Source organism: Sander lucioperca, chromosome 7 (assembly GCF_008315115.2).
Source record: "Sander lucioperca isolate FBNREF2018 chromosome 7, SLUC_FBN_1.2, whole genome shotgun sequence".
In the NCBI taxonomy this organism is placed as follows: Eukaryota; Metazoa; Chordata; class Actinopteri; order Perciformes; family Percidae; genus Sander; species Sander lucioperca.
In genome coordinates, this window is record NC_050179.1 from 3,316,483 (window position 1) to 3,330,973 (window position 14,491).

At 40.7% G+C, this 14,491-nt stretch overlaps 1 protein-coding gene across 1 annotated transcript in view; it reads left to right on the forward strand.

Moving 5' to 3' along the window:
• Positions 1-14,491, forward strand: part of abtb2b (ankyrin repeat and BTB (POZ) domain containing 2b) — a 49,630-nt gene that overhangs the window by 16,578 nt on the left and 18,561 nt on the right. The window lies entirely within an intron of this gene.

A 14,491-nucleotide genomic window follows, 5' to 3' on the forward strand; every position in this document is an offset into this window, starting at 1 on the left:
ACACATACACTCACCTCCCACAACTTTATTAGTGTGGCTGCCATGCATGGGCAGAGGAATGTGTGAGCAGGTGCCCCCTGCAGAGAAGAAGCAGCAAACACTCATAACACTGTGTATGTGAGATGTTTGTATTGGAGTCGCAACACTGTCCGCTTTGTGTTTGAATGACAAGACTACTGTAGTGATGATGGGTCATGCTGTAGCAATGACCTGTCACTTGATTTATTTCACCTACGCTGAAGGGCAGAACTGACACTGATAATGGATTTACATAACTCAGCTATCAATGTGTCCATCAGACAGGAATAAATGGTGCTCCATTCCTTTTTATATATATATATATATATATATATCCTGAGCAAAAATGAACCATAGTGCCAAGAAAACACCTAATCTGACACATATTCACAGGTTGGCACTTTTATTCTCTTTTGTGTTAATTCTTCCTTTTGTTTATCATTTCTTTTACTCGTTGTGTTTTGTTTTTTTGTGTTTTCTTTTGCTAGTTAGCTCCCTCTCTAGCACAACAAGTGTGCAATCAAATTCAGAGACTGTCACATAAACCTGACCATATTTTCCTTAGGAAGAGGAAAGAGGGAAGAGAATGATACTTTTATCAGTTCCGGCACAAACAACATAGATGGTAACATAGACTGTAACCCTCAAACAAAACATCCTTCACCAGGAGCGTGTGTGTGTGTCTGTGTTGTGGTTAATGTCTACTTGTGCCTATTGGGTTTGGAGCATTTCAAGCAAAAAGTGAATTTCTGTTCTTACTGTTCTTTAAGCATTTTTTGAGACAAGGAAATAGAAGAGGTAAAACTATTTAGTAAAAGAATAGAGAAAAGTTGGAAAAGTGTGTGCATGAAAAATGTTTGCTTTTCGTTTCTCTTTTGTTATTATTATTACCCTCAGGTCCACGACCATTGTACTGTTGGTGTTTATGTGTGTGTGTGTGTGTGTGTGTGTGTGTGTGTGTGTGTGTGTGCCCTTGTGTGTAATAATGACGTGAACACAATGGGGCTTTCTTTAACTTTTAGTGTTTCTCATAGTGCTGACCACCACATGGGCCCTTGTTAGATCATGGACATAGAGGAGGGTTGGGTAGCATTAATGTTTGTGCGTGAGTGTGTGAATAAGTGTTGCTTTGTAGATGTGAAGATGTTTGGGTCAAAAGGTGACATAACTGCATAAGAGGATGGTCCTTTTTAGTAAACTTCTTTTGAGGTGTGGACACTCCCTCTTATTCAATGTGTATGTGAGGGGTGTGTACAGGGTGTGTGTGTGTGAGGGTCAGGGGTGAGCTGTAAACCCCTTCGGGTATCAGATGGGTCATGCAGCCAGTTGAATGAGGTGACTGGTCTGCTTAAAGGTAGTTTACTGCCTTGTGCTAAAGAGGTGGACATCCTGACACGCCCTGCAGGTCCCTGACACACCCAGGTCACACAAACACACACACACACACACACACACACACACACACACACACACACACACACACACACACACACACACACACAGAATATTTAGAGCTGCTATCTGTGCTCTGCTGTAATCTGCAAGACTGACACATGATTTGTACTTTTGATGACACCTCAATACTTGCCACATACCATTATTGAATTCTGTGAGAATTTGTGTGAGTCTGCACTGGGCACATTTATCAGAATGTCATCATGTGTGTCTGAGGTTGGGTGGTCCATTGATTTATTAACAGTATGTCACTCTCACACATGTTCCAACAGTGGCATTGATTTCCTGACTAATTGTATGAGGTGCTCTGCCCACTCTAACCATCCGATGTTATGACCGATACGCATCCCCTCCCAGCATCGAACTCTCACCTTTCTCCTGTGTTTCACAGTGAGAACAGTTGTTGTCAACAATGGCATGGACAACAGTAGAGACAGACAGCTGTAAATGGACCAGCCCTACTCATTACTGCAGACAAAAGAGCTGTGGGCCTTTTGAATAAAGCTTTGCTCCGTTCAGTGCCCGCTGCTGTAAAATGTTGCTGAGTTGTGATACCTATGAAATAATGCATCCTCTCTATTTAATTTTATCCATGGTAGGTTATAATGGAATGGAGTGAGTCTGTGGGAGCTTGTTCTTTCTTAATGCAGTTTTTATTGAAGTGTGATAGTAGTAAGAAGTATAATGCAGCAAATAGTTCGGTCCATAGAAGTAAATGTAGCCTCTCTTGTTTATTGAGCTGACCATGCAAGTTTTAATCACTTAAACTACGATGTCTGTAGCCACTAATGGAAAGTGCATATACTCAAGTAAGTATACTATACTTGTATACTCAAGTCAGTTTGTGCTCTTAAAGAGGATTCTTTTTTTTCTGCCTTGGAATTGACTGTCTCTCATTTGGACTCGGTCTTGACTTGGACTTGATCCTCTTTGGACTTGGTCTTGACTCTGTCTCGCTTGGTCCTGGTCTTGGACTTGTCTTGGACTCGACAAAGGTGGACTTGACTACAGCCCTGACCTGATGCAAGTAAGACACACCTTGTAGCACACACAGAGGCATACACCAACGTACTGTACAACACACTTGTCTGTGTGAGTGAAGAACAATTGGTGGCTGCCCAGAAAGTGGTTTGCCTTTCCTTTCCTGAGCTTCTTTTCCACTCTGCTGTGGAACTCAGTCCAAAGATTTAGTTTGAGAGAGGGAGAGTAGGAGAAAGAAGGAAAAGAGTGGTTGAAAAAGTGAGTGAACCTCCAGTTCTCATTGTAATCCATCCACCATTCCCCCCCCCCATTTGAGTCACTCCGTTCTGCGTCATGATTTTGCTTTTCTACCCAGCCCAACACGGAATGTTAATCAGCAGAAGGCTGCTTTAGATTTACAAGGGGGAATTTGGATCCAGTTCTTTGAAATGTCAAACTCCTAAGTCCTTCTATCAAAATCTCTTGTTGGACTGTGAGAACCATGCTGCAGCAGCAAGATTTACATCTGAACAGAGAAGTTGAGAAGGATTTGGTGCTGTTAATTTATCTCCTACAGCTTTTGAAAGTGAAGAACTTGTGACTGTCTGTGGATATCACTCTGGTATGAAATGCACAGCATGGCACTCTCAAAGTGTGTTCATTAATATCTGGGCTGATGTGTGAATGCTCAATTTAGTTAGTGTGTAAAGAATTAGGGAGGAGAGGAGTTAGAAAGAGAGGTAGAAGCTCAATCTAATTAGTAATTGACAAGTGACATAATTATCCTTTTAGGGATTCAGACAGAAGTGTCTAAGGCTGCTGAGGTTATTTCAGTCTTACTGTTAATTTTAAAGGTGTTGTAGTGTGAAAGTATATCAATGACAAAACTAATAAGCAAGCATGAAACAAATGCAAGCTGTGATCAATCTGCAAGTCAAGTCTTGAAAAAGACAGTGGAGTCCGTAGGCAAGGGATACATACTGGCAAACCTGAGTATGCAACTGTGAAAATGGTAAAGCTTTAGTGAATTGGTCCTGCCAGCTTAAAACAACTGTAACCTTTAAAATGCTGCATTTTCACACGTGTTCAACCATATAAAACTAGTTTTGCGCTTACAGATACCTGCCCTCTGTCAAACCTTTACTCGCAGACTGGTCAGGGTTCAAATATGTTTAGTGCTTGCTCAGTTTTTGATATGAATTATATGTTCAAGGCTGACACTACTTAATTTCATAATGGTAAGACTTAGCATCTGGCTAACACCAAATGGCCAGAGTTCATGTTTATTTGGTGGTAAGTGGTTTCAAACATCCATCACAGCACACACTCTGAAGTTCAAAGTGTTTTTAGTAGGGGTGTGCAATAAAATCGATTCACATTCGAATCGCGATTCAAAATCGATTCATAGAATTCCAAAAATCGATTCATATTTTTTAGGGCTGTCAAACGATTAATTTTTTGTTAATCGCGATTAATCGCTGAATTTCTATAGTTAATCGCGATTAATCGCATGTTTTATCACATGATTAAAATTCTATTATTTTGCATTTCAGAACTGTTTTTAAGTACATATTAACAATGGAAAGCAATGCTTACCAGTGTATCTTGATTGGGAATCAAATGAATGCAAAGAAAGTTACTTTATGAACTTGACTTTAAGATTTGTATATAATTGTTTATTATTTATTTACTGTAAACAAAAGAAAAATGTGTGAATCTGTCATTATTGCACAATTCAGAACATTCCAACCGTAGTACGTCTTTAAGACCCGAGTCTTCTACGATGCTGACAGGTCTGCAGTTAGTTGCCACCCATTTTGCAAGAGCTGTAGTAATTTTTTTGGATTTGGTTTCATCAACAGGTCGGCAAGTAGCGCTCTCCAAAATAGTGCTTTGCCTGAGCCTGCTAGCATCAACCTGAGTCACGTTAACTGTACTATGCTTAGCTTGTAGATGGTAGCTCAAGCTTGACGTGCTTTGGTGATATTTTAATTCGACTTTACACAATGTGCATGTGGCTTTCGACTTGTCTACTGAGCCGTCCGGGCTAAGGGGCGTTGTTCGGCACGACGCGAAGCCGGGAGAAGTGTAAAATAAATTAATAAATGTTGGCATGCGATTAATGCGATTAAATAAAATGTACGCGTTATGCTCGGCCCTTAATCACATCGTGATTAACGCGTTAATGCTGACAGCCCTAATATTTTTTAATAAAAGATATTTATTTTTTTAAATTGTATGTCTACTGCAAACACATGGGAAAAGTAACTACATTTACATACTGAGAATGTAACTAAAGATTTTTTAATTGAAAATCGATATCGAATCGTGACATTTTCTGAATCGTGCTCCCCTAGTTTTTAGGCATCTGAGAGAGATCCACACAGCAGAAACCTGCAATGAAACTTAAACTTTTCTCTACTGAAAAGAATATGAACTTCCAACTCAGTCTTGAGTACTGTGATTATTGTTAATGTGTGTGTTTGGATGTGTTACTGAGGACGGCGACGATATAGAGTTCAGGTTCAGGCATTTCCTCAATGAGTGTGTTGTCTGCCATCCAAACTGCTCTCTGTTCTCACTCTCCAGAGGGTCCAGCTGAGAGAAAATGAGCTGATCACACAGAATGGGAGCCATTAGTGCAAACACACACTGACATACACACTTTGTGCCTCTTTGCCCAGCCTGCTGCCCATAGTGTTGTTGGAGAACTGAATAGACTGCAGCTTGTTCTGAAAAGGGAGGTTAACTGTTTCTTTTTAAAAATGGGCAAATAAAAAAACCTGTTGCAGCCAATAAGGTTCAGTCTTTACTATAGTCTTAGTGAGCTTTTGACTTTTAAAAATGACTCTAATGAGAATTTTCTCTGAATCAAAGTACATGTATTGCCACCATTATATTTTGCCCTCCTGAGTTTTTATTTGTCAAACACTTCACCTCTTGGCAGAGTTTTACATGGTGACATCACCTCGAAAGCAAAAGTGGATTTGATTATGAGGGGGCGGGTTTGAGGTTAGATGTTTATGTGGATGTGTTATTGCAGGGTGTGTGTAATATCCATCGTCCTATGTCATTAAGAAAACAAAACCAGCAGCCTTCATATACAGTATAGTGTATTTCCAGCCCCAGTACTGTACAATAAGCCAATAAAATCTATAAAACGTAGTCATCCAATATTGGAGCTATACTGTCCCTTTGCTGCACATTATGTGGAGTGGCGTCACATATGGAAGAGGGGGGATGTTGAATGTTACTAGATAGCCACAGGCACCACATTTGGCCTGAAATGTAAAATATAAAACATGATTAGAGAGAGGAAGAGGGAGAGTAAAGGAGGGAAGAGGATAAGGGGGAGAACGCTGAAGCCATGTTTAGGATTAGGGTTAGTTGTGTAGAGGAGCTTATGGCGATATTTTTTAGGGCTGTGGGAAACCAAAACCATCTTGAATGCTACCACTCCTAATTTGTGTGTGTGTGTGTGTGTGTGTGTGTGTGTGAGAGAGTGTGAGAGAGTGTGAGAGAGTGTGAGAGAGTGTGAGAGAGTGTGAGAGTGTGTGAGAGTGTGTGAGAGTGTGTGAGAGTGTGTGAGAGTGTGTGAGAGTGTGAGTGTGTGAGTGTGTGTGTTCGGGGATGGTGGTAGGTATGTTATTGCAGACCACATTTACAGCTCAACAGTTACATTGTGGCACTGTTAGAACCACTTAAAGTCCAACTGAAATTAAATAGCTTTTTTTTGTTGCATATCTGCTCTGTAAATGTTTTACTTGTCCTGTGTTCTCCTTGGAGAAAAATCTGAATCCATAAGGGAGAAATTAGTATTTTATTATATTTTGGTGTTATGATGGCGCCCCCTAGTCTTGCATTAACGGAACACGAGGTATCCGTCTACATAGATGGAGACCTCATTAGCTTTCCTGCTGAAGTCTCCTTCTTATCTAACTTGCATACATAAACATACATCTTGTCCTGCACCTGAGCTTGTTGTATGAGCAACTAAGCAAACAATAACGTCAGTTTGCAGGCTCGATTGCTAATTAGCTGCTCAGCTGCTGCACATGGTATAGTACGTGCATGTAAACGTACCTGCAAATGTCTCTTAGGCCCATTTAGGTGCTGGTGTTGTCCTTACTCTTCAATACCACCATCTGCCAACTGCTGTCAATCAAACACAGACACGCCCCTCCAGTCGGCTGAGATGTAAAGGAGCATTTCTTCCTTTTAATAACTAAAAAACTATTAGCAATATATTTAAAAAAAAAAATGGTTTGACTAAATTTGATTTCCGTTGGACTTTAATGTCGCCTATTTGCATTTGTTTGAGCTCCTCAGGTTTTTCCAAGATCATTCTAAGCGATACTAGATGTTTAATTCCATAAGAGCCGATCATGGTGGTTGTAGTAACAACTTTATATTCCTTAAGACTTGCAGTAACATTTGCAGTATTACAACACTCTCATGTCAGAGTTTCTGAATAGCAGGCAGCCTGATTTTTTTGAAGGCTTAGTATACCCAGTGTGGAGATTCAGATGTAATCTTTGTGGCTTTGCACACTGGGATTTCAGGAAGACTTCTAGCAGTGGACAGATCCAAACACCTTACTTAAAGCTTGTGAGCTTGAACTACATTTTAAACCTTTGTTTCAAACTTTCAAATCTTAGTGGCTTTACTTCCTAGAAAACATCTTGACGAGCCAAAAGATGAATGCTGGATAACAGCAACAATCTGAGAACAGCAGGCAGATCAGGCACATGAAACCCTTTTTAACCCTACATGTGCTCCCTTCACATTCAACAAAGATAGGAGCGTTCCTCTCTTTCTATCTTAGCTTGTGTCTTGCATTGATTAATGATGTGTGTGGATGTTCTCACTCAGTGACTTAGGGAAGCCCCCTTTTACACAGCTGATAAGGTTACTTCCTCTTTTAGCCCCAGCTGAGCGCCATCTCTGACCCGTGACCCCTTGCAGCCAGGGGTCACCAGAGGTGTCAGGGGACATCGACCAGACCCCACTTCACTTGTCTATCATGGTATTTTACCAGGCTCTAACAGGCATGTGTGTGTATGTGGTTGTGTGAGTGAGATCAGTAATTGTGATGCCTTTTAAATCAGAAACATCTCAGATCTCTCATACCAGTGAAATGTCAAGTGTACTGTAAGCATCTTCAGCTTATGAATGCTTCTCTGTCTGCCCCCAAATCCACATAGGTAGTTTGTATTCTGAAAGACACGCTTATATGCTAACTGATTATTTTTAGCCCAAATACTAATGGACCACTTTAGGTTTCTAAATGCACCTCTGTCCCACTTGAATTCTGTTTAGATAAGGAATGTGATGAGGGTCCGCCAGAGCAGGCAAACACATGGATATTTGTAACCTTGAATGCTGAATCTCTGCAGTTATAACTGAATGAAGCTTATCCCTCTGGTTCTGCAGAGAGACATACAATAAAGTTCATTCATCAATCTCACTGTTATTCTCTCAGAAATCATGATCAGTGCCTCCAACAGAAGACCTGTGTGTGGCACACAATCTCTTAAGAAACAGCCAGAAGAATGTGGTGTGTGTGGGTGAGGTTTGATGTGTGGAAAAACAGGTGTTTTGGTGCCTTTAAGTGTGGAAAACAAGAGGCCAGGCCTGTGAGTGAACGATCACATCTGGCCTATGGATTCCACTGGCATGAAATGAAGCACAAGCATGTGTGTGTCCTTTGTTGTGTGAAAGACACACTCTGAAAGAAAGAGGAGATCAGGATACCGTGGGGGTGATACACACCCAATAAAAGCCTGGTCAGACACTGTACGATTGTGTGATTGTCCACCCTCCAGCCTCCACACAGGGACTAGCATATAGCCTCCTGGCCAGAGCTCACAGCTCCTTTCTGGGCAGGGGAAGTGTTTTAGAAGCCCCCTTCCCTGACTCTCTGATCCACCATGTAATGAATGAAGGGGCTGTTTAAGGAGACCAGGCAGGTGCTCGCTTGTGTGTGTGTGTGTGTGTGTGTGTGTGTGTGTGTGTGTGTGTGTGTGTGTGTTTTTTGTTTAACTATATTCATGGGGTCCAAAAACCGGGAAGTATACTAATACACAGTATACTTGTAGGGTCCAGACAGCTTTGTGGGGCCAAAATGCTGGACCCCACAACTTTAAAGGGCTGTTTGAGGGTTAAGACTTGGTTTTAGGATTAGGGTTAAAATTAGGTTATGGTTAGGGTTAGGGTAAGGGTTAAGGTTAGGCATTTAGTTGTGATGGTTAAGGTTATGGTAAGGGGCTAGGGAATGCATTATGTCAATGATGTGTCCCCACAAATATAGTGTTTTGTGTGTGTGTGTGTGTGTGTGGTTTCTCTTGAGACTTGAGTTTTTCTCTAATCTTACTGAGAGGATGCAGCAGGAGCAAAGCTGATCATGTCCTTCTCTCTTTCACACATTCTCTGCGGTAGCAAAACAAATCAGCAAACGCAGACTGAAGAATGCAGTTTTATCAGCGCTGAGCTGGTGAAAACAGAAATTAAACTAAATAGTGTAAAAGAATACGGCAACACACAAAGAACCTTTCAAGGTCTGGATCCCTTTAACAGAAAACTGTTTATTGTTAGTAGTATTGTTAGTAGTAATATGACCTAACTTGTTGCAACATGATGTTTTGATGTCACAGTCACACAATTGTTCAGTTTTCTCTAGTCTTGTCAAGTACAACTGTCATTTTCTACTGATAATGCTAAACATGAAGTGACTAAACTGACCTTTGAGTGGGATGTTTTTGAAGAGAAGTGAGCAGTAAAATGTTTATGATTTTAAATGGATATAATATTTACTCATGGCATAATGAAAAATTTGTACTAACATTCAAAATCGGAAATTCCATCCAAAGTTGATTCACGTTGTGAGGTTTTGCCATGGTTGCCATAAATGGAATTTAGAGCTGTTTTTCCTGGCCTGTTATTGAAGGTGAAATCCAAATATTCTTCAAAATATTCGCTGTGAATGTAGGCATGAGAAGCAGTGATGTCCTCCATAGCCTAGATTTTTTCTACCCTATTGCTGCTACCAAGCCTTTGGGCAAAAAAACACAAACTTGACTCAAGTAGAACAAATTGTGACATTGGGAGATAACACGAGATATCACAAGAACAACAACGAATTAGAGTCAAGGCTTGTGGGAAAGGCAGTGATGTGTTAAGTTCCATTAGCTCAAACTCAAAGTGTTTTCTGGCAAATTTTATTAGCAGGTCACAGTTCAAAGTTCTTATGATTGTCTGACAATAGATTGAAACTTGACTTGATGGTAATATTGTTAATGAATTGACTCATTAAAATATCTAATCAAGAGTGACAGCCCCGGCTGAGCAAAGTTTCAAAAACTTTCAGCATAATAAAAAAAGTAGTTGTGGAGTAGTGGATTTGTCTGACCTTGTTATGGCAGTATGTCCAACATCATTGTCAGGGATAGCTTGGCTGAGCTAGGAGGAGCTGTAATGGTTTTGAGAGATAGTTTGGATGGGCTGGGGACTGCCACAGGCTTTGTGGTACATTTCAGCCGTGATTTGTAGCTGGGATTCCCACATGACATTTGCAGGGTCAACCTCAGAAATGCAACCATAACGGCCGCAAAAGAATAAATCCCTTGTGCCACTTGTCTTTCCCTGCCTCACCCTTTTCACAGTCTCAGATATCCCCCCCCCCCCCCCAGTTATATCCCTTCTATGCATGACTCATTCGTCTTCCACCAAAGCTGTACAAGCCTCAGTCACTCTCTTTCTCTCAGCTTCTTCTCTCACCCCCTCCGTGCTGTCTTATCCTCAGCCTCTTCCAGTGCCTACAATGATGCATGTAGTACTGGAGATGCTGGAGCTTGTGATATTAGTGGTGGTGGTGGGGACAGGCCCTGGTTGGCCTGTGGCCCTACATCAGCCCCAAATGACGCAGGCTGGGGTTCTGCGGTGAAGCAAGCAATGGGGTGGGACTGTGGGAATACTGAGAGTGTGGTGGTGTGCGAGTATTTGCCACAGCTTTGAAAAAATATGGCAGAATCAATTGAAACTACATTAACATTTCTAAAGATTTCGCTTTTGTTCAAGACATGTCTATTTTAGGCATGCTAAATATAGGCTAAAGACAATTCTGTAAAAGAATTAACAAAACTTCAGGATACATCAAGTTAATGTTTGACATGTTTGGTTTTGTTTTCTGTGAGGTCGAAATTTTAATAGTTTTTAATTGGCTTATTTTAATACAAGAAGCAAAAGGAGCAGAGCTGTGCTTTAACAGTTTTTACAGTGTTTACCGGTTCATTAACTGGTTTAGTTAGTCCTCCAGGAATTATTAGGTTTCTATTTTGAACCATTTAATATATTTTATGCAAATAGGTAGGAGTTTAAAGACAGAAATAATATATAATAAGAAATAACGTAATGTGACGTTCTTGGTGAATCACACTACAGGGAGTCAGAATAACTACTGTATGTTCATTTGCATACCATTGCTCATTCCCATAGACGCACAAACCTGCCGACACATTCATTATTTTTTTTCCCACACCCTACCCACACTAATGAGACAGAATCGGAATGGCTCTCACACCTCAGGAGGCATGAGTCTCTCTGACATAAGTTGGAATCAAGCCATTTCTGAATGAGGTATTTACATTACATGTAACACCTACTACTCTGTCATGGAGGCCACTGTAGTTATGGTGGTCATAAAACTTGGTGTATACACAGCGAGGCAGTTCAGGAGAGTATACAGAACATGGGAAAGTTAACACAATAATGTGAGCGGTCTCTTGAGAATGCAGCCATCGCTATGAAAAACCTCCTTCTATTTTTCTGTGGAAAGATAGTCCAAGGCCAAGAGATGAATGGGGAATAAAATGATTCACACACACACAAGGTCAAATGTTAGAGCTCCAGACGCTTCACCCACATTTATGCACATGCTTACTGTCATTTTAAGGAATGATTAGCAAGCTGCAAATGCAAAGCTCGTCAAAGTTACCAAAGTACCTGAAGTGACACATGAAAGAAGTGCAAACATACTCTATATGCACAGACGTGGGTGTTTCTTTGTGCGTGTGGGAGTGAACAGGGATGTGTTGAAGCTTGTGGACTGTTTGGTTGTCTGACGCACGTGTTCTTTGTAGCAGTGGTACTCTGCTAGAGGCAGCCGTTTCCATTGTGTTGGAACGGGGAGTCAGCACATATTATACAAGTCAGATGGTGCAGAGAAAGTACGAGAGAGGGGTGAGAGAGAGACATGGAGTTTCACTTTTTGTATAAGACTAGATTCCCTTTGGCAGCATAACTCTGCTGGAGTGAACATATCCTTAATTCAATCAATATGTTTTTCATTTATGAAGCACTACTGTGGACTGAAGTGACTTTCTCTTTCTCTGCTAGACTTTGTTTTTAGGAAGTCAACATATCATGAGCCCTGTACCTCCAACTCATATGTCCCTCTTACTGTCTTTGTAGAGCAGTTGATGCACACAGCCTGCCATACAGACTGGACAATGTTTACATCCAGCACATGTGATTTACTACTGTACCTGTCTCATAGATTACCTCTCCTTTTTATTGTTACTGCTGTGTGCATGACAAAGCAGTGTGTTTGTGCAACAAGGTGATCTATTAGACAGAGCCCACACGCTGGGACATAAACCCTGCAGTATAAAATGAGCAAATCCAGCTCGCTAGTTCACACAGACAACTCGGGTTGTGTTGCCAAACTCACTCATAACACAAATCACTCACTGCAACATACTGTATATCCAGCACCCGTTTTGCAATAAGGTGGTCTATTTAATATCAAAACAGTGATAAATATATAGCATTTCACAAGCTCCACCTCCACCCTTGCTTGTGGGAGATCTGGATAAGTTATAATTGTAATTCTCACATATCACCTCTGCTTAGCTTTGTGGTCACTTGCAGATGCCAAATATAGAACATAACCTGAATTTAAAGGCAGTCAAAGTCTGGACATACCTTTGATGCATACCTTCTGGAAACTTGTTCCAGCTTTGAGCACAGTACTGTATGTGTTAATATCTTATAATATTAACAGTGCCAAAAGATAGGCAAGACAAGTATTTTCTGTGAAAAGTTTTATTGGTGAACCACTAGTTTGAAAATATTCTGTCCTTTTCCTGGATTCAGTCTTCTCATTTTTTTTAATTTTTTTTCAAAAACCTTTTTTTCATCTCCTCTTGTGTCATGGGGTGCTGAAAGGAGGAGACATCAGAGTAATATTATGGGAATTATTTTCAACTTCCATCTCAGATTCCAATGAGAGGACACTTCTTGCCGGAAGCACATGGGAATGTCATTTTAGGGATGGCAGCCCATCTTTCCCTTTTGGGAGAGTAAGGGGAGTTTGAGATGAGGAGGCTTTTTTCCTCAGGCTTTGTAAATAAATCACAAACCTGCCCCGATCATCTTTCCTCTTTTCCATTTCTCTTTTCTATCCCCAACCATCACCCACTCATTTCCTTTGGCTTGGCAGATAGCTCTCTTCTGCCACTAAAGCCAAAATAAAGGTTAACCTTTGGGCCGCTAACCGTGTTCACCCAGACTGACTAGCTGCACAGTAGCTAATAGCATAGTCTGGTTCTTACACAACCACATATTGCTCCAAACAAAGCTAATGAGGGTGTGGGAGCTAAAAGCCACAGAGAGATAATAGGAGTCAGAAAACAGCAGTCTATGTTCTCTCCTTAACTGGAAAAGCAATAAAAGAGAGCAGGAGGACATCTTCGGGTTATATAAGAATGATGTTATCTCTTCACTGGCAATTAGTCTGACAACCAGCTGTCATGTAGAATACAAGAGCAAACCTGGTGTTTAAATGCTACATATCATAATATTTCTGTTATCTGATTTTATGAAGGGAGGTTTGACAGGTTTCCATATGTTCTCCTTAACATCATGCATCCAGTTTGTCTAGCTGATTAGGTCTCCTGAGAGTCCATTCAAAGAGGAAATACCACACGTGTCCTAGATCGAGTGTAGTTACACCCCAAGCCATGATAGTAGATGGAGTACCCTGCAAAAGAAATGTACTGTAATCAGTGATTTCATCCTTCATATAGACCATGAAATCATATTATTATTATTATTATTATTATTATTATTATTATAATATATAGTGTAGTATAAACAGTTATTTTACTTACTTAGTTTACATTTCTATTAAGTATTAAAATGGACTCAGTAGTACTACTGTATTTAGAGCCTTTTACAGTATTTACATCCAGAGGAACACTAAGTAAGAACAAACACCAAGTCTTCCAATCCAGAGCTGAGACTTAAAACTCATCCTTACGTGTGTGTGTGTGTGTGTGTGTGTGTGTGTGTGTGTGTGTGTGTGTGTGTGTGTGTGTGTGTGTGTGTGTGTGTGTGTGTGTGTGTGTGTGTGTGTAATAAAGGTCAGAGTAGGGTTTGTTAGGGTCCTAGGCTTCTGGTGTCCTTTGACCCTTTTAGCACTCTGTTGATTGATGACATCCTAAATATGAACCCATACCAAACCTTTATCTTACTGAGTGTTCCCATGTACTGCAGTCATATCGGCTTTAGCTATCATCTACTGTTTCATCGGAAGTCTGGAAATCATCTGCAGATATGATGAGTACGCATCAAGCATGTACAGTATGCGTTGTATATGTTGTAAAATGCCCATGATTTAAGGGGTAATAAATATCTGCGGTAACACTGAATTCTTAAGTCGATCTTAGTCTGTCTTGATATTCCTTACTGTGAGACCTCGGCCTGCTTCTGATGCAGTGTGCCTTTGTTTTGTTTGTATTTGCCTAATGTCCCTGTGGGCCTTGTTTATTTTCCTGAATGTGTTAGGAGCAAGGCTCACATTCCCTTGTGTGTTTATTTGCCCTCAGCGGTGTGGGTTACATGTTACCAGGATTACAAATACACTATGTAAATACCACCAGCAACTGTTTCGGGACTTCTGCAGAAGCAGTGTAGATGGATAGTTGCTGAAGTTATGGAGGCTTGTTTGCGCTGCTCACAAACTTTTCATATTAATCATGAATGCCATTCTCCCTCTGTT